Consider the following 25,789-nt stretch of genomic DNA (forward strand, 5'->3'; position numbering starts at 1 on the left):
TATATATATATATATATATATATATATATATATATATATATATATATATATCTATTTATAAAAAGAAAAAGGCATTCTGTTTTTATTTATCTATGTATAGTTCAGGAATATAACGAACTGATCTTTTTGTCCACTTGCAAGCGGATCAAGAGAACAAAAACATGTTCTCTTCGTTATAACCGTTTATTTTATTATGTCTAATACGGCTTTGAACAATGTTTTTGGAAGGTCAAGGCCTATGAGTGCCATGTGTGAGTGAGTGGATTTGGTTTTATGTCGACTGAGACAGGTTTTAAGTCATGTGACTGTGTGGTGAAAGTGAAACAATGGCTACGGAATGAGGTTTTGTAATCTCACAATCAGCTGATCCTGGCATGTACTGAGGGACGCAATTCGTTAGCTGTGGACGACAGACACATACAACATGTATAAATTAAAACCGTCGATTTTTAAAAATAAAAGTGTTGACAACTGTTAAGTGTTACCAGCATTCCACTGGGTATGCGCAATTGGTATGAACTTGGACGAACGAAATGTGTTCAGAGTTGGTTAAACACGTAAAGCATAAACATAACAAACTGTATTTCTCAAGATTTTATATATGAAAACCTTTTATTAAAAAATATATATTGCCAAAGACAGTGAGATTCATACATAAAAATGATATAAAACTTTGTAAACAATGAAGTCTGTGTATGTACAAGTTAACATGACATCAGTTCAGATTAGCAGTTTGCTTGAAATATAATTTCTGGTCGTTAACATGGGATTATATAACGTTGCATCTGCAATACAATGTTCTGTGAAGGTGTATGAGGACATACCTCAGACATACTACATCAATACAATGTTCACTGCAGGTGTATGAGGACATACCTCAGACATTCTACAGCGATGGAATGTTCTTGTAACTATACTAACCCTCAGATTAATAGAAATAGATTTGCACACTTCTACGATGTTAGTTACTGTAACTATATTTCTTAACGTACAACAAGAAATTCTACATTTCAGAACCCACTTTAGAGGATGTACAAATCTAAATCACGAATATAAACATTATTCTATTGAACATGGAATATTTAAATGAAAAGTAATTAAATTCCAAAACACAGTCACGTATGATATTTACACGAATGACCTGGTGTAACACGTTACACGGGCTTTTGCCGAAATCAGTCCATCGACACAAGCACGACATAGGTCCAGATCTTGTCAACAAAAGGGTTATCTCATGTTCAGGGACTTCTGTATGTGTTCTACACACGTCAAGGTTACAGTCTCTCATCGTAGTATGCAGAGTTAGCATTTCCTCCGTTGGTGTAGGGAGGGGGGTTTCCTTTCTCGCTGTCCATGCTGTTGACGATGTAGGGGGTTCCCTTTTCGTTTGAAAACCCAACATTAACAGTTCCAGAGACGGCAGCATATTTCCCTGTCCGGTCTTCGGGGTTGGCAGGTCCCCAGCTTCTTGTTGGGCTGAAGGCCTTTCTCTGAAACGGAAATCAATATGTTTATTACCTTCATTTGAATGAGGGGTGGTGGACCCTGTGGTCAAGGCGTCCGTTCGTCACGCCAAATGCCCGGGTTTTATTCCCCATGTGGGTACAATATGTGAAGCTCATTCCTGGTGTCCCCCGCCGTGATGTTGCTGGAATATTGCTAAAAGCGGCGTAACACCATGCTCAGACTACTCAGACTTTGTATGGCAATCCTAAAGGCCAGATAGTAACCAGTCTAGCTTATATGTGAAACAGATTCCATGAGACGTAGCAGGCAAAAAATGATGACCATTCTATGGACCATTGAAGATTTGTCTCCACACCGGGTGTTTCAAGATCTACAATACGGACCCGTGACTGACCCAAAAGTGTTTGTTGATTAGAAAAGCTAATGCCAAAGGAGGACTTCCTATAAACAACTGAGTGTGGACCAGACAATCCAGTGATCAGTATCATGAGCAATAATCCACGTCGTTGGGGCACTGCCATTTTTGGTCAACCAAGTCACCAAGCATGACCGGTGCCAGCGAGTACCGATATGTGGAAATCCAGTAAAGTTCACAGTATAGGATAGCACAACGTATCACTTTCGGTAAATAATGTCAATGCCACGAGTTTCTTCAATGACTTGACCTTGCCTTTGACAATAAGGCCTTTATCGAAAAGCATAGCTGTTGGGAAACAATATATTTCTCTAAATCTGTGCATTATGTATTTGACCTAAGGCTTGTGTGTTGTTTTTATGTAGTGGTCATCAATATTCCAGCTATATGGCGGCGGTCTGTGAATAATCGAGTCTGGACCAGACAATCAAGTGATCAACAGTATGAGCATCAATCTACGAAACTGGGATACGATGACATGAGTCAACCAAGTCAGCGAGTGTGACCTATACACAGGGGGTCGCTATAAAGTGATGGTATATTGTACGAAATTAATCACGCATCAAAACATTTATCCTCCCATCCTCACCTTCAGGGTCGAACATTAACGATGGTTTCACAGAGACATTTGAGATTTATAAGATAACTTTTTATCTTTGCAGCATCGATCACCTCTTCACTGCCTCTGATGGAACTTGATACATTTTGTTGATGAGAGATGTCACTAACTGCTACACTTTTAAAATGGCCATCATTATGGTATAAATATTCACAATTCGGCATGACCAAGAAACGTATTAGGTACTAATATCAACTTTGTGACTGCACTACCTTTAATCTGTTTAACTTTACTGTTAACTCACCGGTCCGAGTCTGCAAACTTGTACAAGCATGACGAGGAGGATCATAGCCAGGGGGGCGACAACCATGCACCAGCCAATTCCCTCAGCCCATGGGGGGTAGATGTAGTCGCCGTAGTTGGCGGGGGCGTACTGGGTCGCTGACACGATCACGATGAACTGAAATAAAATAATTTGATTTGAAGATTTAGCTATTAATACATTTCATGCATTGGAGCCATTCGTCAATTAAGTAAAATTATGTCAGTAATGTTTAGGCTTGTTGAAAGAGCCTGACAAGGTTATCCATTCAGAGTGGCATCCTGCCTTGTGTATAAAGCAAAATATTAAGATCTAAAATTATGACTAAAATTATGGCATACTAGGACTTACAATGATGACGATGGGGGTCAGGAAGACCCAGTTGATGACCCAGTAGGGGTTGGGCTTGTGACCAATCATCATCTTGATGTCCTCCAGGAACGGGACGATAGTTCGTTTACCCTGGGTCTGTGGCCACATCCATCCCGCCAAAGCTTAAATGATAACCAGTCAGAATATGCATTGAACAACCTACTAAATCCTGAAGGGTAGCGAAACAGTCAGATGGAATATCCTTTGAACCAACCTACATAGCTTAATGGTTAAAGAAACAGTCAGTTACAATACCCATTGAACTAAGCTAATAAGCTTAAATGGTAGCGAAACAGTCAGTTACAATATGCATTGAACCAAGCTAATAAGCTTAAATGGTAGCGAAACAGTCAGTTACAATATGCATTGAACCAAGCTAATAAGCTTAAATGGTAGCGAAACAGTCAGTCACAGTTGCAATATGCATTGAAATGGTACAATAATGAACGGTTAAGCTTAAATGGTGGCGAAACAGCAGTTTAAATGGTAGCTTAAAACAGTCAGTTACAATATGCATTGAACCAAGCTAATAAGCTTAAAATGGTAGCGAAACAGTCAGTTACAATATGCATTGAACCAAGCTAATAATGGTAGCGAAACAGTCAGTTACACAATATGCATTGTCAAGCTTACTTGGTAATGGTTTAAGCTGCATAAGCTTAAATGGTAGCGAAACAGTCAGTTACAATATGCATTGAACCAAGCTAATAAGCTTAAATGGTAGCGAAACAGTCAGTTACAATATGCATTGAACCAAGCTAATAAGCTTAAAGGGGAGCGAAACAGTCAGTCACAATATGCATTGAACCAAGCTAATAAGCTTAAATGGTAGCGAAACAGTCAGTTACAACATGCATTGAACCAAGCTGCATCGGATAGTGGAAACAGACTGTTAGACATTTTGTTACCAGACGTGACAATATTAAATCCTCTCGTTATACTTACGATAGACATACATGAGGCAGATGATCTCTGTCAGAGCCACCAGCATCAGGTTGTAGCTGCCACAGTACCAGTCCATCAGTGTCAGCATGTAGATACCGCCCTGGAGGAAATGTTCAAGGATTTCAGTTACGTTCTGATCTAAAGTCATGCTTGAAAATGTCTTAAACTCAAAATACGAAATAGTTGCAGAAGCAGAATCACAGAATTATAACAAAATCACTTAGCAGCAACTACGAACTGGATGTTGTCACATTAAAATAATACCGACAGATTGTTATAATCTGTGAAAGGTCGCACTCTCAAAATCATTCTCAAAACCATTCTTGGTATCACCACTGTAATTTTAGTAGAAACACTGGGACGCTAAACGCTACAGTGAAGGTCACATACTGGAGGGTGTTACATATTTCAAGAAAGGCAACCGAATGTTTGTATTTCTCCCACCTTTGTGACTTGAGGCAGGCCAAGCAGGAAACCGATAAAACAGCAGAAGGCGGTGAAAGGAGTCTTGTGTTTCCTCAGGACACGTGGGAAGACGTCACTGATGCCGCTGATCAAGGTCTCCATCATAGCAAACTGTAGTAGAAAGTGAAAATATTACTTGACACCTATTCCTGTTGAAAAAAATGAAAAGAAGTCCTCTACATATCTTTGGGTGTTTTTACGCTTATGAATATTTATCATTGTGCATCTGAATGCATTAATCCGGGGTAGAATAGGTCTTCAGCAACCCATGCTTGCCACAAAAGGCGACTATGCTTGTCATAAGAGGCGACTAACGGGATCGGGTGGTCAGGCTCGCTGACTTGGTTGACACATGTCATCGGTTCCCAATTGCGCAGATCGATGCTCATGCTGTTGATCACTGGATTGTCTGGTCCAGATCGATTATTTACAGCCCGCCGCCATATAGCTGGAATATTGCTGAGTGCGGTGTAAAACTAAACTCACTCCCTCCCACTCTCACTGAATGCATTAATTTTCCAGGACCAGCCATCTTTAGATATATTTTTGTCCCTTGCTTATGTTTCTTCTGTCAGGAAGACGCGATATTTCTAGCCTAAGCCGTCGCGATCCGATGTTCAGGGTTTCGTTTCTTACAGGTTCGAATCCCGGTTAGACGTGATTATGTTTTTCGGTGTGCCAGCACTGTGGTGGTGATAATTAGTTTCAACCGCCAATGCCTGCATTGTTTCAGTATGTTCTCCCAGTCAAGCCTTAACATTGCTGAAATACTCGTAAATACTGCGCTGGACAAGGGTCGATTATTCTCTTCCATTCATTTTGGACGAAGGCTTCTGTTGGCGATGTGACCTACCTGACTGTCCAAACCAAGGGTCAGCAGCATGAAGAAGAACAGGAAGGCCCACAGTGGTGAGACCGGAAGTTTAGCAATGCCTTCTGGGTAGGCAATGAAAGCAAGACCAGGACCTGAAACATGGAAACCCCATTATTAATGCTGGGTTAAAGCGCAAACATATGGTTGGTCTGGTTGGTGTTAGAATGTGTGCATTCTGGCTCATCACGAGGAACGATGCATTTAAAGGCTTAAAATCATTACAGTACCTAGTACTCCAGAATGGTCAGGAATTCAGATTTGTGAAAGATCTGACAGCTATGAAAGCGCACACACCAAACATTCATTACTGACTTCAAGTCATAACCTTCTTAAGGTGCTAATATGGAAAACGTACCTTGATCGACCACATTCTCCACATCCTGGTTGGTGGTGTGAGCCATGAAACCCAGGAGGGAGAAGATGGCGAAGCCCGCGAACACACTGGTGCCACAGTTGATGATGGCGACGATGAGAGCATCTCTGAAAGAAGAGTTATAAGTCAATAATTGTCCACTACATAATCACAGTGCTTGCGTTCTATCTCAAAATACTGGACGAGCTGGTGAAGCCGTGTTGACCAAGCTAAAACCCCAGTTGAACGTGATTGACCAATGCTTATGCATGCTAACTCGTTTACGTCATGTATGTCAACTGTCGATTGACCTCTGGAACCCCTGAAGTATTGTACTCCAGGAAACACCATCCAAGTGACGTCATGGATGAATCATGAACATAAGACATTTGATGAATCTAACTAACTAGGTTTGAATAGTATAACTTGTAAATATGATTAAGTTTGATGATCATTTTGCTGTACGGGATATATTTAACTTTCTTTTCGTTTTATAACCACTGAGTAGAATATGTAACACTTGTTATAGATCAGGCACCTAATCGCCAGCACACAAAGTCAGCCATCTAACCCACTCAGCCAGGGTGGCTTACACCATGTAGAATGTATGTCGTGGTTCTTAAAGCAGATTGTTGCGTCACCAGAATGAACTTACCGTTCACAGTTGTTTTTGAACTTGTTGTAACTGGCCATGGTCAAGAGCCCACCGAATCCAGCTCCCAGGGAGTAGAAGATCTGGGTGGCTGCGTCTCCCCATACCTGGACAAATAGGTATGGTGTGTAACATTTTGAAATGATCTATATAAAAGGATGTGATGTGAATATGTATTCGAGAAATACACGACGAGGGAAATTGTTTATGGTACAATTTACGACGAAAATATCCACGCCGATATTCCAATCTCCTGAAATGACATCTAAATGTGACCTGGCATCGATGTTTATAGCGATATATATCATGTTCTTTGTGGTTTATCTCACTATACATATAAATGCAAGCTATTCATGCCCCAAGCACAAAATGATGTTCAGATAAGATCAAGCACAACATCCGTGTTCTTTCACAAAGAGTAAATACTGTTGAATATTGTGGGAATGGATTGCTGAAGGGTTAACTTGTCCCACCCTAGCAGATGCGTCAAATTGTTGTTTCTTTGTTACCTAAGTCCACAAAAGATGCAAAACTATTCAGGCCCAATTCGTCTCCTTCCGAGACGTAACTATAAGCAAGTAAAGCCAATGCTAAACCCTTCATGGCGTTCCACAGTAACACGATATAAGTCTCCTTACCTTAGCCTCAGTCAGCCTGTGGACCTGTGGGGTCATGTAGAAGGTAATGCCCTTCTCGTATCCCTCTAGAGTCAGGCCTCGGATCAGCAGGACTACCAGGATGATGTAGGGGAAGGTGGCGGTGAAGTACACGACCTGGAGGAGGATTTGATGGGTTATTTGCTAAGTTTTTTGCAGGCGGAATTTGCACATACGTATGAAGAAGGAGCGTTTTCTCGGAGCATGATCATGAATAATCTCACAACCGGTATCAGCTATAGAGCCACAATGGTGATGATGAAAACACAACAATGTACTTTCTATACAGCATGTCCTCGTCTCGACGCGTTGTAAAGACATTGTACATTAACGCCGTTATTAAATCAGTTAAAGAACAAAGTACTTATGCTGCTACAATGAATGTATATACCAACTTGTCTGTCTTCATGTCTTTATATATGACCATGGGAGGAATAAACTGCATGAACCGTTTGAGAGAATCAACTCAGAATATAGCAATCTAGCTTGAATGGATATTAATGTACTCTGCAATACAATATCACGGTACTCATAATCAAACAAACAAACAAACAAACAAACAAACAAATAAATAAATAAATAAATAAATAAATAAATAAATAAATAAATAAATAAATAAATAAATAAATAAATAAATAAATAAATAAATAAATAAATAAATAAATAAATAAATAAATAAATAAATAAATAAATAAATAAAATAAATAAATAAATATGCAGCACATCGCCGGTGTGATGATGGTGGTTTAGCTGGAAATACGTATCTCGCCACTGGATGCAACTATCGGATAGTGTATCAGTGACAGACTGGTCTAACATCAGTGACGGTGTACCTTGCCGGAAGACTTAACTCCCTTCATCAGACAGAAGAAGATGAGGATCCAGGCAAACAAGAGGCAGATGGTGTTCTTCAAGCTGAAGCCTCCCAGGTCATCGAGCCCGTCAGATTCATGGATACGAAGCACGTAGCGCCTACAATTCAAATAAATCAGTTAGGATTGTGCTTAATGTAGGATTGTGCTTAATGTAGGATTGTGCTTAAGGGTAACTCGTGGTCAACACTTGTCACGGTCTGGGTTTGATTCCTCATAGGAGCATTATGATGAACACCTTTCTTGTATCCAGGGGCAATGGGGTAGCCTAGTGGTTCAGGCGTTTGCTCATAAAACTGAAGAACCGGGTTCGATTCCCCACATGGGTACAATGTGCGAAGCCCTTTTCTCGTGTCCCTCGCTGGATATTGCTGGAATATTGCTAAGAGCGGCGTAATACTAAACGCGCTCACTCACTTTTTGTATCCCCTGTCGTTATATCGCTGGAACATCAGTATAAAAACCATTGAACAACGTGAGACGTATATCAGGAATGGGAGAACATCCGCTGTGTTACTGCTTGAAGGTAATCACTTACAGAGTGTCTGATCTTACCATCTGTTGTTTACCTTTCTGGATGATGGGCAAACATGGCCATAATGTAAAAAGCTATATCAGTACCCATTATGTACCAATGTGTTACTGTGAGGTTAAATGGTGTTTCAATTATTGTTCATGCAGCATGTTTGGAATCCGAAAGGAGTTTTAGAGAAAGGCGTTTAGAAGAATGTTGGACGAACTTGAATACATGACACGTTTTAAGGATAAAATCTTCTTATTCTTAATCACGATGTTTCAGAGCTTATTGATGATCTTCACCAGATTAAGGAGCAATAATTAGCTCCGATCCGTCATGATAAAGAATCAAAAGAAATCGTTATCCATACACTGTGTCATGTATTTATGTATTCGTTAGATGAGCCATTACAGCTGCGGGGAAACCAATGGTGACCTTCGTGGGGTATCAACCCCTGGTGTTCAACAAACTAGTCGATGTCCAATGAATCGATCACTTTAGGACATAAGTCTCGGAGGTGTGAAATACAACCTTTATTAGCCATATTCTCTCGTGTGCCTAAGCTGATTACTCAATCTCTCGACAGTAAAATGGGTGAGTGAGTGAGTTTAGTTTTACGCTGCACTCAGCAATATTCCAGCTATACGGCGGCGGTCTGTAAATAATCGTGTCTGGACCAGACAATCGAGTGATCAACAGCATGAGCATCGATTTACGCAATTGGGATACGATGACATGTGTCAACGTAGTCAGCGAGCCTGACCACCCGATCCCGTTAGTCGCCTCTTACGACAAGCATGGGTTACTAAAGACCAATTCTAACCCGGGTCGTCACGGGTATCAACTGTAAAATGAAGAATAGGAGACTCAAACTGAGTTGCCGGTACGATCCTATGGACTACCTACTCCCAGTACTCCTCGCTGGCTGTGGTGTAGGTGATCTTGCAGTCGTTGGTGATGTTCTTGTCCTGTATCATGGTGGAATTCAGTTGCGTGATGTTGTTGAAGGTGTAGCTGTATGCCTCAGAGATGTTGGGAGGAGGTCTTTGACACATGTCTTATTGTACAGTTCCTCTGCAAGACGGAGATTACAGAGTAAATTAAAATGGTATATGTCCATAGGGAATAAAACCTCTTTCCGGGTTATGAACTTTAACGCTCCAGAACCTAGGTTAAGCGCTGCTTGGATCTGTGTTCCACGCGAGTGGCAAATCCAGCATAGTTTATGGCAAATATGGGGTTAGAAACTCCCTTCATAATCAGACTATAACAAATATTCAAACATGTTTATGCTTCGACCTAATGACAGTATGTATATTCACACTTACTGAACAGCGTCATTGTCTTGTTGTCCTCGTCCATGCCATCCAGGCTTGGGTAGGGTTCAGTCCTGCAGGAGTTGGTGTTCCACATGTTGCCACAGTTCTCCCATGGAACTGTGCTGTCCAGGTTGACGAAGCTGGCAAACATGTAGTAGATGGCGTACATGATGATGACGTTGTAGTAGATGGACACCATGCCGCTGATTGTCACCATGGCAAACCCGATACCTGGAATTTATGAGGTTATTTGTTGAACGGGCCAGAGATGCTTCTATTACCACATGCGCTTATGCAGTCCAACACCGTTGTGTCGAACTATGATGTGTCGAACTTCCGGTTGTGTCGAAGTAAAGACTTGGTTCCTTCTTATGCTCTTTTTTATTCTTTATTCATAATATTTCGGTTATGTCGAACCTTGGATGGCACGGCCTCATCAACTTCGACACAACGGTATTCGACAGTAGTGTTTGGTAATTGTTCCCTACTTACCATGGAATGCAGGGCTGACCTTCCACACTGTGATCGGCCCCTCAGAGGCGAACTGACCGACGGCCAGCTCCATGAAAAATAACGGCAGACCAGCCACCACCAACATGATGACGTACGGGATAAGAAACGTGGCTGTAAACAAAATTTGAAATGGATAAGTTACTCGAAGTACCAATAAACACTACAGAGGAACGTGACCCTGTTGCAACACACACGTGATGTATCAGACAGATACGTCTGTATAGTACCTCCAGCTGAACCACCAGCCAAACAACAAGCATGACACCTGCGATGTGCTGTTTATATTGTCGTTGTTCATTTTTATTTATTTATTAATTCATTTATTTATCTTTTCATTCATTCATTCATTCATTCATTCATTCATTCATTCATTCATTCATTCATTCATTCATTCATTCATTCATTCATTCATTCATTCATTCATTCATCCATTCATCATTCATTCATTTATTTATTTAGAAAGAAACGTGGAAACATGAGACCTAAAAACTGTCGAAGGGGCAATTAAGGCATTAAAACGTATTTACAAAGATTTCATAAGTTAATATCCATGTAAGTTTCCTTCTTCATTTTAGAGAAACAACAATGCGCATTTCTTTTAATCCCAAGAGAGTTGCTCACTTGCTAAAGTCGCGATATTCCTACCTCTAAGGTTTTTCTAAAGAGCTAAAATATGCTAATTATCGTATAATGACTCGTAGTCAAATGTCTATTTGCATACTGACCTCCTCCATTTCTGTAACAGAGGTAGGGGAACCTCCAGACATTGCCCAGTCCCACAGCGTAGCCCACACAGGACAGCATGAACTCGAACTTGCCCCCCCATGTCCCTCGCTCCTCCACCTGTGAGATGAAGACACACGTTAAGGACACATGACATCGAGTTCAGGGTATGATGAAATGAAGGTTTCACAAGGAATGTTGCATATCATATTTTTCCTGTCCTATGGTATAGAATATCGTCAGTGTTACAGAGCATTAGGTTAGTGTGAATTCATGTTTTGTAGATATTGTCCATAAATACGTAGTGGACTATAACTAAAGTGCATCTTGTCGACAGTTTAGTCTAACTTAGGAGTGAGTGAGTGGATATGATTTTACGCCGCTTTTAGCAATATTCCAGCAATATCACGGCGGGGGACACCAGAAATGGGCGTCATCTAAGGATTGATAATGTAGCTGCTAGGAAAATCTCAATATACTGGCTAAAAAAATTGCAATTACATCCTAATAAACGGTGCATAAACGTGTCTTCTCCCTAAGTTATGTGTGGTGTATTAATGTGGTAATATGTCTCGCTGTTTTTCTGTGGGAGTCTGTGACCGGTTACTATTGAATGCATCTGTTTAAACACGCTTCCTATGCAGTAGAAGGCCATTTAGGGTTTTCTTTTCTGTAGGAACACCTGCACTGAATTCACAGAGCCTTTCATTCTCCCATAGCTGGATATACTAGTTTCACTAGTTTATGTGACTATTACATCGCACAAACTCCGTGGCTGCAGCCATGTATGTTGTTTGCTTTCAAATGGTGCACCTGTTTGTTAGTAGCGATCGGAAAAGCTGTGTGAAAATCAGTCGTTAGTTTGCACCACTTTTCTAAATGTAGTCTGGTTTCAAGTAATATCCTGCAATTATTACACCATTCCTTCCAGATGTATTTATGTGATAATGGAATATGTCGAGCATACCCGAATGCTTCTTCCATCGAGTAATGATAATCTATGCTGACTTGAATGAACCCATCTACCCGGAAAAGACTAGCGACTCCGACAAGCTGTCAACAGGTTACCACATCGGTAGGACATTGTCCCCCATAAGACCTTATCAGAAAAATCAGCAATCATGTCGTGACACTTCAAACTTCAATCACAATGTAGAACCGGTTGGACTCGGGTTTTCAATGTCCTTGATAACATGGCGTGAAGGTCACGGGGTCATAAGGTCAAATTCCTACGTAATTTAAGGTCCATGCGTTTGTTTCTTCTGTACATGTTTCTCAAACAGGTTCTGAGAAAGGAGTAATGGCGGCAAGAGAACAATTGAAAACAGGGATAATACCAGTGAATAGTTTCGGTCGGATGTGATTTCTTTTTATGTTCGGTAATAAGCAATCACAAGGCAAGCCATGTGATTTAAAATAATAATGGACAGGCTCTTACACGGCTCCGGTTAAGCTAGTTTGGCGTAGAAACTTTCTGAGATCACGGATTTAATGACACACAGTCACAATGCAGATACTAAAATAGGAAGGCCTAGCATGTGGTCGTATTTAATTTTCGGTTGTTGATTTTCTAGGTATGTCGAGGACATGTCCAAATTTGACCTCGCCTTTTGGAGAACACAGGGTATTAGTACTATTTGACGGTGATTATATAGGTGTAGATACCCACAGCTACGTAAAGTAGTATATATCCAGTTACATAAAGTGTATATACCCACAGCTACATAAAGGTGTAGATACCCACAGCTATGTAAAGGTGTATATACCCACAGCTATGTAAAGGTGTATATACCCACAGCTACATAAAGTAGTATATATCCAGTTACATAAAGTGTATATACCCACAGTTACATAAATGAGTATATACCCACAGTTACATAATGTGTATATACCCACAGTTACATAAAAGTGTATATATCCACAGTTACATAAATGTGTTACATATGTATATACCCACAGTTACATAAATGTGTATATACCCACAGTTACATAAAGGTGTATATACCCACAGTTACATAAAGGATGTATATACCCACAGTTACATAAATGTGTATATACCCACAGTTACATAAATGTGTATATACCCACAGTTACATTAAGGAGTATATACCCACAGTTACATAAATGTGTATATATCCACAGTTACATATAGGAGTATATATCCACAGTTCCATAAATGTGTATCTACCCACAATTACATAAATGTGTATATACCCACAGTTACATAAATGTGTATATACCCACAGTTACATAAAGTGTATATACCCACAGTTACATAAAGGTATATATACCCACAGTTACATAAAGTGTATATACCCACAGTAACATAAAGGTGTATATACCCACAGTTACATAAATGTGTATATACCCACAGTTACATAAATGTGTATATACCCACAGTTACATAAAGGTGTATATACCCACAGTTACATAAAGTGTATATATCCACAGTTACATAAAGGTGTGTATATACCCACACATAAAGTCTATATACCCACAGAAAGGTGTATATACCAACAGTTACATAAAGTGTATATACCCACAGTTACATAAATGGTGTATATACCCACAGTTACATAAAGTGTATATACCCACAGTTACATAAATGTGTATATACCCACAGTTACATAAAGTGTATATACCCACATAAAAGTTACATACCCAAGTTATATATCCACAGTTACATAAATGTGTATATATCCACAGTTACATAAATGTGTATATACCCACAGTTACATAAAGGTGTATATACCCACAGTTACATAAAGGTGTATATACCCACAGTTACATAAATGTGTATATACCCACAGTTACATAAAAGTGTATATACCCACAGTTACATAAAAGTGTATATACCCACAGTTACATAAATGTATATATACCCACAGTTACATAAAGTGTATATACCCACAGTTACATAAAGGTGTATATACCCACAGTTACATAAAGTGTATATACCCACAGTTACATAAAAGGTGTATATACCCACAGTTACATAAAGTGTATATATCCACAGTTACATAAAGGTGTATATACCCACAGTTACATAAAGAGTATATATCCACAGTTACATAAAGGTGTATATATCCACAGTTACATGTATATACCCACAGTTACATAAAGGTGTATATACCCACAGTTACATAAAAGTGTATATACCCACAGTTACATAAAGGTGTATATATCCACAGTTACATAAAGTATATCCACAGTTAAAGGTGTATATACCACAGTTACATAAAGATGTATACAGTTACATAAAGGTGTATATACCCACAGTTACATAAAAGTGTTATATATACCCACAGTTACATAAAGGTGTATATACCACAGTTACATAAAGGAGTATATACCCACAGTTACATAAAGGAGTACATATAGTGATTGTGTATATACCCACAGTTACATAAAGGAGTATATACCCACAGTTACATAAAGTGTATATACCCACAGTTACATAAAGTGTATATACCCACACTTACATAAAGTGTATATACCCACAGTTACATAAAGGTGTATATACCCAGGCGTATATATGTATATTGTGGTGACAAGCTATACCAGCCCGAAAATTCTAAAACATGAAAAACAAGTTGGCCACCATGTAAATATGAACTGAAGGAGATAAACAGGTTATTTAATAATAAAAAAACAACACCAAAACACGAGCTATGTATCTGTGTATGCTTGGATGACGTAACGAGGTATTTGTATACAGTTAATGTCACGACATTCATACAAATGTGACTGTCACGCGCTGTGAATACCGTCAACCGTCGCTGCGGCATATTGAAGCTATCGCTGAAATATATTGTATTGAGCGCCATGACGTGCACAGACGCAATGGCGTTTTTATCAGAATGTCTGTTTACGTGTCTGGTGATTGGCAGAATGCGTTCATCAATTGTGTTGTGTGGATGAAGCATTCCATCAGTGTTTAACACTCACAATAGTAATGACGGCATGAGCCACGGGAGATTCATAACTTTTGTATAGGTCGTTACAGTGACGTCGTTGTAGTGTATGTTGCGAGCTAGCCGCGGCAGCGTTGGTGTAGAGTGGGGTCAGTGTCGTCACAGCCTGGAGTAATGGTTGCAGGGATGGTGTTTATAGCGATGACACAACCAGGGTAATGGTTGCAGGGATGGTGTTTATAGCGATGACACAACCAGGGATGTGTTTATAGCGATGACACAACCAGGGATGGTGTTTACAGCTATGACACAACCAGGGATTGTGTTTGGGTGTCTTTCACATTTCGTTGTGGCCAAATCAGAATAAAAATGTCTCTTTGCATTGACCATAAAATCAACTTATATATACAGCAATTTTATCTGAATGTTAATCTACATGGATCATGAGTTATTCATATGAATATCATATACAATACACATGAATACAGCGAATGTAAGTCTGTACAAACATACTGAAAGGCAAGCTTGGCCTTGACATTATACTAGCCATGATAAGTAACGCACTAATGGTTCTGAGTGTTATAGGTGTCACATGACGTGCTCCAGTACTTCAATAAGTGCTGCCTTACATGCGTGTTCCGCTCGACTCAAGATCCCACGATAGACCTTGTCACTAAAGACGAAACATTGATCTGGAACAGATTTGCGGTAACTACAAAAATAACAGAAGATTTGGTGTTTGGTTGACCTGTTATCTCACGCTTGTTCACTGAACTCATACGTCATTGGATACCATTTAAGATCCTGTTTTCTTTAGGCTTTGTTGGGAGTTTGTCAAGTAAAACTTGTTTTGGCCGGCGTTTGACCTCACTACACTGTTTGATTACCTCTGAAGTGAGACGGCAGCCATAATATCAAATGTGCTTCTAAGAAAGCAACCGTATTGTACATTTTGTGACGGATTAATGCGCTGCTTTAGATCTTCGCGGCGCCTTCCCGTCAGCATTGTCCCCCATTGCTCGGTGAAGAGAAGAAGGTTTTTATGAGGTTCCCTACGTCAAACCTGTTGGTTAGGTTAGGCTGTTGAAGCTGTAAAGTGAGAGGGTAGGATGTGGTAGGTAGGTGTACTTTTAAAGGGTAGGATGTGGTAGGTGGACTGTTAAGAGGGTAGGATGTGGTAGGTGGACTGTTAAAGGGTAGGATGTGATAGGTGGACTCTGAAAAGGTAGACTAAGGTAGTGAAGGATGCAGCGGTGGGGAAGGCTGTGGCTGGGTAGACTGCGAGAGGGTGAGCTCCTATAGTTAGCTATGATTGATATACTGTGTTATGGTAAGCAGTGACAGGTAGACTGTGGAAGCTATAGTTGGTATGCAGTGACATGGTTGACTGTTGAAAGGGGAAAGCTATAGGTAAGCTGCATCCAAACTAAAACAGTAGCGAACAGCTTTAGAAGCTTATCAACTACAAGTAGTAACTCTATATTAGAGGTTCAATATGTACACGCTCAATTCTTCTACTGACAAATGTGTTCTTACTGCGTGAAATATGGAGTCACGGTGCCCTGAGAATCTTGCTCATTAAGTGAGTTGATTATATCAGCAGCCATGTTTCTTAATGATGTCCCATTCGATAAATATCTAGAGACAAGGGTGATTCTCTCACTGGATACATTGACAGTACAATGTGTTTGGGGAAGGAATTTTTTTATGAGTTGCGATTTGTAATAGAAGCTGTACATTCCAAGGGAACCCAGCCACAATAGGATAGCGAGCGCTCAAGGGCAGTGGGTGCGTGCTGCTATCGTTTCGATTTCCCGTGCAGTCGAGCATAACGTCGGTAGCATAGAAAATACAACAGCGCGATCAAATAGCAGTAAATCATCCGTGGGTGTCTTGAGTGCCAAGTGTCAAATCGGTGCTCATCTAGTGAAATGTGGACCTGGACAGAGGGGCAGTCACGGTAGATCAGACAATGTGCCCTCAACACAAGGAACGAATCAAACACTAAGAGCTAAGAGCCCTTGAAAGTGTATGGTGAGAACACAGTTGACTTGGTATGCCTTGAATGGTTGTATGTATGGTGGTGGTTTGGTGGGGGTGCGGGGTAGGGAAAAGGGAGGTGGGGGCTACAGGTATTGCCATGCACCTGTGTATCAGTATGATGTCTGATAACATACTAGTATCCTGCAGATCCATCTGTCAGTCTTTTACCTGTAAATCCCTGGCATCTTTGTAATGACTGCCGTGGCATTATTCTTTAATGCAAAGTGTTTGAGTGCCCGGTTCTACGGTAGGACATGCGTACCCTATCACAAACAGTGATACATTTATATACGTCACACCTATTCTGCTTTTAACGCCCACTGAGATCTGTTTCAGGAAAGATTCAAACCTGGTGTTATATTTACTTATAAACCGACAGTGACGTCACTCTATTGTTCTTAGGGACACTTTTTCTCGCAATATCCCTCAAATCTGATACAATCTCGCTTCCTCGGGCAATTATCTAAATAATGCCCCTCTGTCCCGGGCAGTTATCTTAATATCGTCCCTCTGACCGGGGATTTTCTGAGGAATAGCCCTTGACTTTGAATTTTTACTTGTTTTGAAGATTGATACGACTTTGTCTTGCCATCAGTGAATGCGATCTTAAAATTTGACATTATTGACAATTTCCAACACCCGGTTTCGAACTCGCAACCCTTCGCTTACTAGCTTGGCGGTTTTATCCACTAGGCTCCGAAAGATCGATGTGAAGAATGAGATTGTTTGTCGGTATGAACCGTGTGTTCCTCGCAAGACGGGTAGTGCGGGCAGCGCACGTGCAGGGCACGGGTTGTGCGCGCAGAGCACGTGCATTGCGAGGCGTCGGCTGCCAGTCTCATCCCAATTGATTTCAACAGTAAATACCAAATTTTAAAATTATATCTTAAGTATATCTTCGGTCGGTTTATAAGTTGGATATAACATGACCCGTGGGCATTATTGAAAAGTAAGCTCTCTTCTCTTGGCCCTTGGGCATTTCCCGCGGGAAGCGGGCTTACTTTTCAATAATGCCCACGGGTCATGTTATATCCTACACATACGGTTGATGCACTAACGCGTTGGAAGACGGTTAACTATGCTAACGTACATTCCTAATTACGGGTGACTGCTGACGCAATATACATGTATTTCTGAACATACAGCGTTCTATTATTCTCGTCTGAAGAATGGCAATCGAGTTTAATGGAGTAGAAGACCGAATCCCTAAGAAGGCAGAAAAAATCCCTTAATTCTCTGGTCCGACTTTGCCTTCTTTCACCGAGGATCCCTTCCACTCTTGGTGTGGTGACGGGTGGACTGGGGACTCATCCAGGCGAAGGACTTCACGGGGTTGTTCCGCACACTGCACATACACACAATGCTGCGGTCGTTCAAGGCTTTCCGTTGAGTGAGTTTAGTTTTATGCCGCACTCAGCAATATTCCAGCTATATGGCGCCTTCCGTTGAAATACTGAGCTTGTACTGATTTCATATGACACTTCAGTTGGTTGATCTTCATTTCTGTATCCTCCAGCAGTGCAGCACCATTACCAATATCAACACCGACATTAGGATTATGTCCGACATATTTGACTGGATCCAGAAAACTGTGGAATGCCTTGTTTAAAGATTTTCACAAGACAATGAAATATGTGGATAAGTGCACAATTCTATCAAAGAGCTCCCGTGTTAATAAGACCATCATAGTGGTCATTATAAGCGATGCGGGGATGAGTGAGGGTGATGGAAATACTATTGTGCAACAGTATCACCTGGTTCGTCCATTCGTCTCATAGCAAATGCTAATTACACCAACAGAATAGGAAAGGACGGGCACAGTATAAGTATTTGTTGCTTTGACTTTACTTGGAAAAGGAGTGAGTGAGTGAGTTTAGTTTTACAGTGCACTCAGCAATATTCCAGCTCTATGGCGGCGGTCTGTAAAGAATTGAGTCTGGACCAGACAATCCAGTGATCAACAGCATGAGCATCGATCTGCGCAATTGGGAACCGGTGACATGTGTCAACCAAGCCAGCGAGCCTGACCACCCGATCCCGTTAGTCGCCTCTTACGACAAGCATGGGTTACTGAAGGTTCATTCTAACCTGAACATTCACGGGTCATTGGAAAAGGACTCAACAAGGAGATTTGTTCTAGGTTGGATGTTCCATTGACAAAAAGTGTAATAATTGTTAGTATTATTGTATACATCATTCCCTTAAGAACCATGTAACAGGCATTATTTTCCCGATAGCAGTCATACTGAAGTGCTACCATTTAGTCAGACACATTCGGTAAATGTAATACAATGGTGTTCGTTGTGTGCAGGGGTTGCACCGAGAGGCCCCTATCTACTCTGTGTCACTGTAACATCACCGTCACAACGCGTTTACATAATAAGGTACGTGTGAGCGTGGTGGAGCGTTGTCCCGGGCAACTATGGTGTGACATGTCACTCTGCGCACAATAAGCTTCTACTGAACAGATTGAGTGATGATCCCGTCGCCGAAATACCTTAGTTGTGCGTGCGACGTTAAATAAAGCAAATAACAACAAGATTGAGTGATTTGTCTTCCTTGTCCGTACAACATAAGTATTAAATGTTGAATTTAGAGGTTCATTCAAACGAGAGGGAGAACTTGTCGTGCTACAATGGTTAAACCGTCGCCAGCCGTCAACATAGACTTGTGGCAATATGCATCCTTCGTCTATTAAACACATCCTCTTGCCCACCTACCATACCTAACACGCCTACATCCCCTCGCCCAACTCCAATACCTAACACGCCTACATCTACCACCCTGACGGATAAGGCACGCTTACATCTACCACTCTGACAGATGCAGCACGCTTACATCTACCAAACTGACAGATGCAGCACGCTTACATCTACCACTCTGACGGATGCAGCACGCTTACATCTACCACTCTGACGGATGCAGCACGCTTACATCTACCACTCTGACGGGTGCAACACGCGTACATCTACCACACTGGCGGATGCAGCACGCTTACATCTACCACACTGATGGATGCAGCATGCTTACATCTACCGCTCTGACGGATGCAGCACGCTTACATATACCTCTCCTCTCAAACATGTTTGACTGTTATACCTCTCTGACGGATGCAGCACGCTTACATCTACCACTCTGACGGATGCAGCACGCTTACATCTACAAGTTGATATGTACACTCTGACGGATGCAGCACGCTTACATCTACCACTCTCTGACGGATGCAGCACGCTTACATCTACCACTCTGACGGATGCAGCACGCTTACATCTACCACCCTCTGACGGATAAGGTACGCTTACATCTACCACTCTGATGCAGCACGATATACAGCACGCTTACATCTACCACTCTGACGGATGCAGCACGCTTACATCTACCACTCTGACGGGTGCAGCACGCGCACTGGCGGATGCAGCACGCTTACATTACATATACAGCATGCTTACATCTACCACTCTTGACGGATGCAGCACGCTTACATCTATCACTTTGATGACGGATGCAGCACGCTTACATCTACCACTCTGACGGATGCAGCACGCTTACATCTTACATCTACCATCTACCACTCTGACGGATGCAGCACGCACGCTTACATTACCATCTGCAGCACGCTTACATCTACCACTCTGACGGATGCAGCACGCTTACATCTACCACTTTGATGGGTGCAGCACGCTTACCACTACCACCTGACGGATGCAGCTTACATATACCACGCTTACATCTACCACTGACGGATGCAGCACGCTTACTGACGGATGCAGCACGCTTACAAGTTACCACTCTGACGGATGCAGCACGCTTACATCTACCACTCTGACGGATGCAGCACGCTTACATCTACCACACTGACGGGTGCAGCACGCTTACATCTACCAAACTGACGGATGCAGCACGCTTACATCTACCACTCTGACGGGTGCAGCACGCTTACATCTACCACTCTGACGGGTGCAGCACGCTTACATCTACCACTCTGACGGGTGCAGCACGCTTACATCTACCACTCTGACGGGTGCAGCACGCTTACATCTACCACTCTGACGGGTGCAGCACGCTTACATCTACCACTCTGACGGGTGCAGCACGCTTACATCTACCACTCTGATGGGTGCAGCACGCTTACATCTACCACTCTGATGGGTGCAGCACGCTTACATCTACCACTCTAGCGGGTGCAGCACGCAACAAGTTGATATGTAACATGATTACATCTACCAGTGTTGCCGCGGAACAGAGGACTCTACAGAATGGCAGTGTGCGACAATGGAATGTGTAACTGGGTTACTTTGTACATAAAATACCAACCAACAAAAAACACGCCCTTCTTACCCTTCTACCTCTCGTAAAACTTAACCTGAAGTATACAGATAGCTCCTGTCAAGCTCTGTGTTGATTGATAGGACCTGGTGCAGCACTAGTCAACACGGAGGCCGGTCTGATACACTGGGTGTAGTAATACTAATACTCGGAGCAAATCATAATGTCATTGTGATTGCGTCGTCATTATTATCGTCATCATCATCATCATCATCATAGCAATAAGAAAAATATTGCAAAACAACAATAGCAATGATATCAATGCATTCAGGAAACACCCATGACCCTGCACGGCCCTCACTGGTACGTCAACGATGTTGCCGAGTTGAGAGACGCAGTTTCGTCACCCCTACCCCTACGTCGGCGTTATCTTCATCATCATCATCATCATCATCATCATCATCATCATCATCATCATCATCATCATCATCATCATCATTATCATCATCATAACAATAACAAAATATTGTAAAACAACAATAGCAATGAAAACAATTCATTCAATAAACATCCTGGACCCTGGTACGTCCACAATGTTGGCGAGGTGAGAGACGCAGTTTCGCCACACCCTTCACCGAACCGGTTAAGAGACCTTCTCCCGGGAGACCATGCTCTTTAAGTACCGACTTTCTTGTATTTACCTCCTTAATTGAAAAACCCTTGTGACGTAACGTGTCCTGTATAAAATATCTATGGTGCGGCAATATATAACTCTGACAGACGTTTATTAAATTCCCTGTGAAGTGTTATCGAGTACTTGGCGTGACATATATCAAGATTGTCTAGCTGATTTCACATGTCGACCCCACGATCCAGGTTGTGTCTAATGTGAGGTGTGTTTTCAAATAAGGTGCAAAACGATCTGGTATATATTTGGCAGAGCAGGACAGGACAAACATTGGAAATATTTAAATAACATTATTAATTTATAAACACAATCAGTTTCATCTTTAGATGTATATGTAATATTCTCTCGAGCGAACAAAGTTTTAATACGTTCTCCTGTAGTGTAATGGTGATTATTAGTTGAGAAAGATGCACCAACTTACCTCTTCTCCCATGGTTCCTTACGGCGAGAAAATTCCAGTTAAGAATTCCGAAATAAAATCTGATTCACCTGACGCTCTCCTCCGAAATAACCTGAATTAGGAAAGTCACGAAAAATACAATGGGCTCCATCCAATCAAAAGCATCGACCTGGGTCACGTGACACGAAGTCAAGGATTTCACCGTCCAATAACAAGGTCTGGTTCACGGAAGAATGCGCACGCCCCCCCTCCACCCTGATCCTACTGGACATGTATGGGAGGGTGGTACATGCGCAGTTTAAGGGGATGGTTTGGTTTATATATTAACATATGAAATGCAGGTCAATTGACGGTTTCACAAAGATCTATAGTTTGTAAGCTTATACTGGATAACTATATATCACATGTGAATTCAAGAATATGAAAACTCGTTATTCAAATTTTCTCGGTTACCTCAAGCGGCACGGTGAACCTGACAGCGAAAGAATGCACTGGTACTGTTGCATGTATGTCCATACGTCACACTGTAATTGTACTCAATGATGTTAAACGAATCCTGTATGCACCAACAATTTAACACAGTTAAACAGAATGCTATCTACAAAAAGTGAAATATATTAAATGACAATATCTGTTATGGCAAGGCTCATAAACCTTTCCACATGTAGGGCTGTTAACAAATACACTATTTTCAACAGTTTCCCAACAAACGTATGCCAAACCCTGGACCAAACGCCTAGCCTGAATTTGTTAAACCTTTGTATCAGTATTATATGTGGGGATAGCAAGCTTATCTACTGGCGATATCAGCTTGCGACAATGTAGGTTTTCCTCCTCGCCGCTCTCAGTGAGGTGACGCTCCCTACACCGACAAGGTGTGCGTGGAGGTCAGTTTGTAAACAAACACCTGGGATGTTGATTATTTACCACGTGGTTCTTATTTACTTGTAAGCAGCAGAATTTCTGCTCATGTGTGCAGAGAATTAACAGCAGTAATTAGGAAACGAATACTTTTGAATGCAAAACGTGTACGTGGTTACCGATAAAACAGGACATCTGTACCTGTACATAAACATCAGGTGTCTACAGTTATTTTCAATTATTTATTCATATCAATGATAATTGTCATTCATATTTCAGTTGTACAGGGAGTGGGTTAGCCAAAAACATAAGCATTCACGCCGATGGCATGGGTTCGATGCCTCACATGGGTACAATGTGTGAAGCCCATTTCTGGTGTCTCCCGCCGTGATATTTCTGAATTAACAGCATAAAACCATATACACTTTTCACCAATAGTTTATGCGTAATGGAATATTCAGCGGGTGAGATGGAAACAACCATGTGAATGACGTAGCACCATAAACATTGCATATTAATGTTAGGTGTGGTTAGTAGAGTCCATGGTAGGGCGGATCACACTTCTGCGTGGGTATTTTCCTATAGTCAACAACAGTTACTGCTGTCCTTGATATGCCAAAGTGTCATTGTGTAGGTGAAGACACATCGAGGGTCCGTCAGCGGTCAAGCGTATCCAGTCTGGTTCAGTCGGACGTGAAAATACCACTGTGCCTACATGTCGGAATATTTCAAACATTAGAGTTCAGGTGTACGAGAGTTTATACGTAAGCGCTGGGATTATTCTCAACTGCGTTAAAGTTCACCGCAGTCTGTCGCTACCGACTCTTAACATACAGCACTCAAAGATCAGTGACGTAGGACGCCGTTTATGGCTTGTTGACATGCCGTTGTGGTGTGGCAAGAGCTCCACTGTGAGGCGTTAGGCAATAAATATACTTAATGCGAACTGTGTGAATGGCAGGAACTACAAGTAGGACAGGGAGTCCTATCCCAGGTGTCATGCCCGTGGTCCATTCATACAACTTTCACAGATATTTTGCATCGACGTATTAAATAGAATTCGATTTTTGTTTCAGATTGGCGTGCGGTGACTTTCAATTTTTTATTCACTGTCGTAAAGATTGGTAGATACACTGAAGACCACATACCTCTGAATCACTAAAACGGGAGGTTCAAGGGGGTTGAAGGACTGAGTGAGTATGGCTCTACGCACCTTTTAGCAATATTCCAGCAATATCACGGCGGGGGACACCAGAAATGGGCTTCACACATTGTACACATGCTGGGAATCGAACCCGGGTCTTCAGCGTGATGAGCGGACACTTTAACCATTAGGCTACCCCACCGCCCCTGTGGGTTGAAGGATGGGTATGGGGGCTTCGCGGGGGACGAAACAGGAGAACTGAAATGAAACTTACACCCACATCGCATCTCGGGATGGAATACATGCATACCACGGGTCAACGTTATGTCATAATGTGTATTGTCAACATGGGACGCGATCAGAGCATACAGAGTGGAGTTTCACATTATATTGCAGGTGCATGTACATCCATAATTCAAATATCTCTATCGTCAGTAACACATCGCTTCATAATCATAATTGTCAACAGATGTGATTAAACACATGGCTTGGGGACAAACTCTAAGCCGCTCGACCTAGATCTATTGGAGACAACAACACCTGTCAGTAATAACGCCTCGTCATACTACCCAAACAATGTATACAATATATATACATGCACTGATAATCAGACTGCTCAAATTGAGGTTTCATTTGTAAATATTTCAATTAAACGCGTTGAACTAGACCTGTGTTCATGTAAAGGGAGATGTGGATAAAATTCGAAGATGAACCTTTCGTCTCATGATGATGTGCCGAACTTCAGGCTCATAACTAACTGAAAACTTTATGTTGATGAAAATAAAGGTCGACGTCAAGGATGATTCATTTTCAAATTGCGAGGACAATGCAGGATCAAAGAGTTGTTAGAGGAGGATAATCCGGATTATGCGGATGAGAGCGCAATGAGAAGATGACAACAGATGACAGATTTTATCAGTTGACAGATTTTAGCATTTTTAAATACATGTACATCGTAAATCGCTATAGCACACATTTTTCACAGATTTTAGATTTTAAATGCATAGGTGGGATGCAGAATCAGCAAACTGCCTCACGGACAGTAATCCTTGTTTTGGGGACAAATGGCATCTAGTCGTCGCTCCAAATCCCTGCATTCCTCTTTTGACGGACGCTTCAGGCCATAACTACTGACAGTACCTTTTTTCGGTGTTGGAATATTTTGCAAAAGCTAGTTTAGAACAGTGGACAAGTAAGTCCCTTCTAGGTTTACACTAGTGAGTCTAAACTTTGATGGGTAGTATATATACATGTAGTCTCGTTTTCTGATGATCAGACTGCACAAATTGAGGTTTATCTAATATTCATTTGTCCATAATATGTATAATATGAACACGCGTTGAACTAGACCTGTTATTGTAAACTTTTCAATCAAAAGGAAGATATTGGATAATCAAAACATCTATGTAGTTATCCGCAACGCTAATGAGGCCTAATCAGAACCTAACCT

At 41.4% G+C, this 25,789-nt stretch overlaps 1 pseudogene; it reads right to left on the bottom strand.

Annotated features, from left to right (window-relative positions):
* Nucleotides 1-581: 581 nt before the first annotated feature.
* On the bottom strand, nt 582-22,538 carry LOC124252646 (annotated as a pseudogene).
* Between the last annotated feature and the right edge of the window lie 3,251 nt (nt 22,539-25,789).

The sequence above is a fragment of the Haliotis rubra genome, unplaced genomic scaffold (assembly GCF_003918875.1).
Source record: "Haliotis rubra isolate DU_JTF1 unplaced genomic scaffold, ASM391887v1 Scf520, whole genome shotgun sequence".
Taxonomy (NCBI): Eukaryota; Metazoa; Mollusca; class Gastropoda; order Lepetellida; family Haliotidae; genus Haliotis; species Haliotis rubra.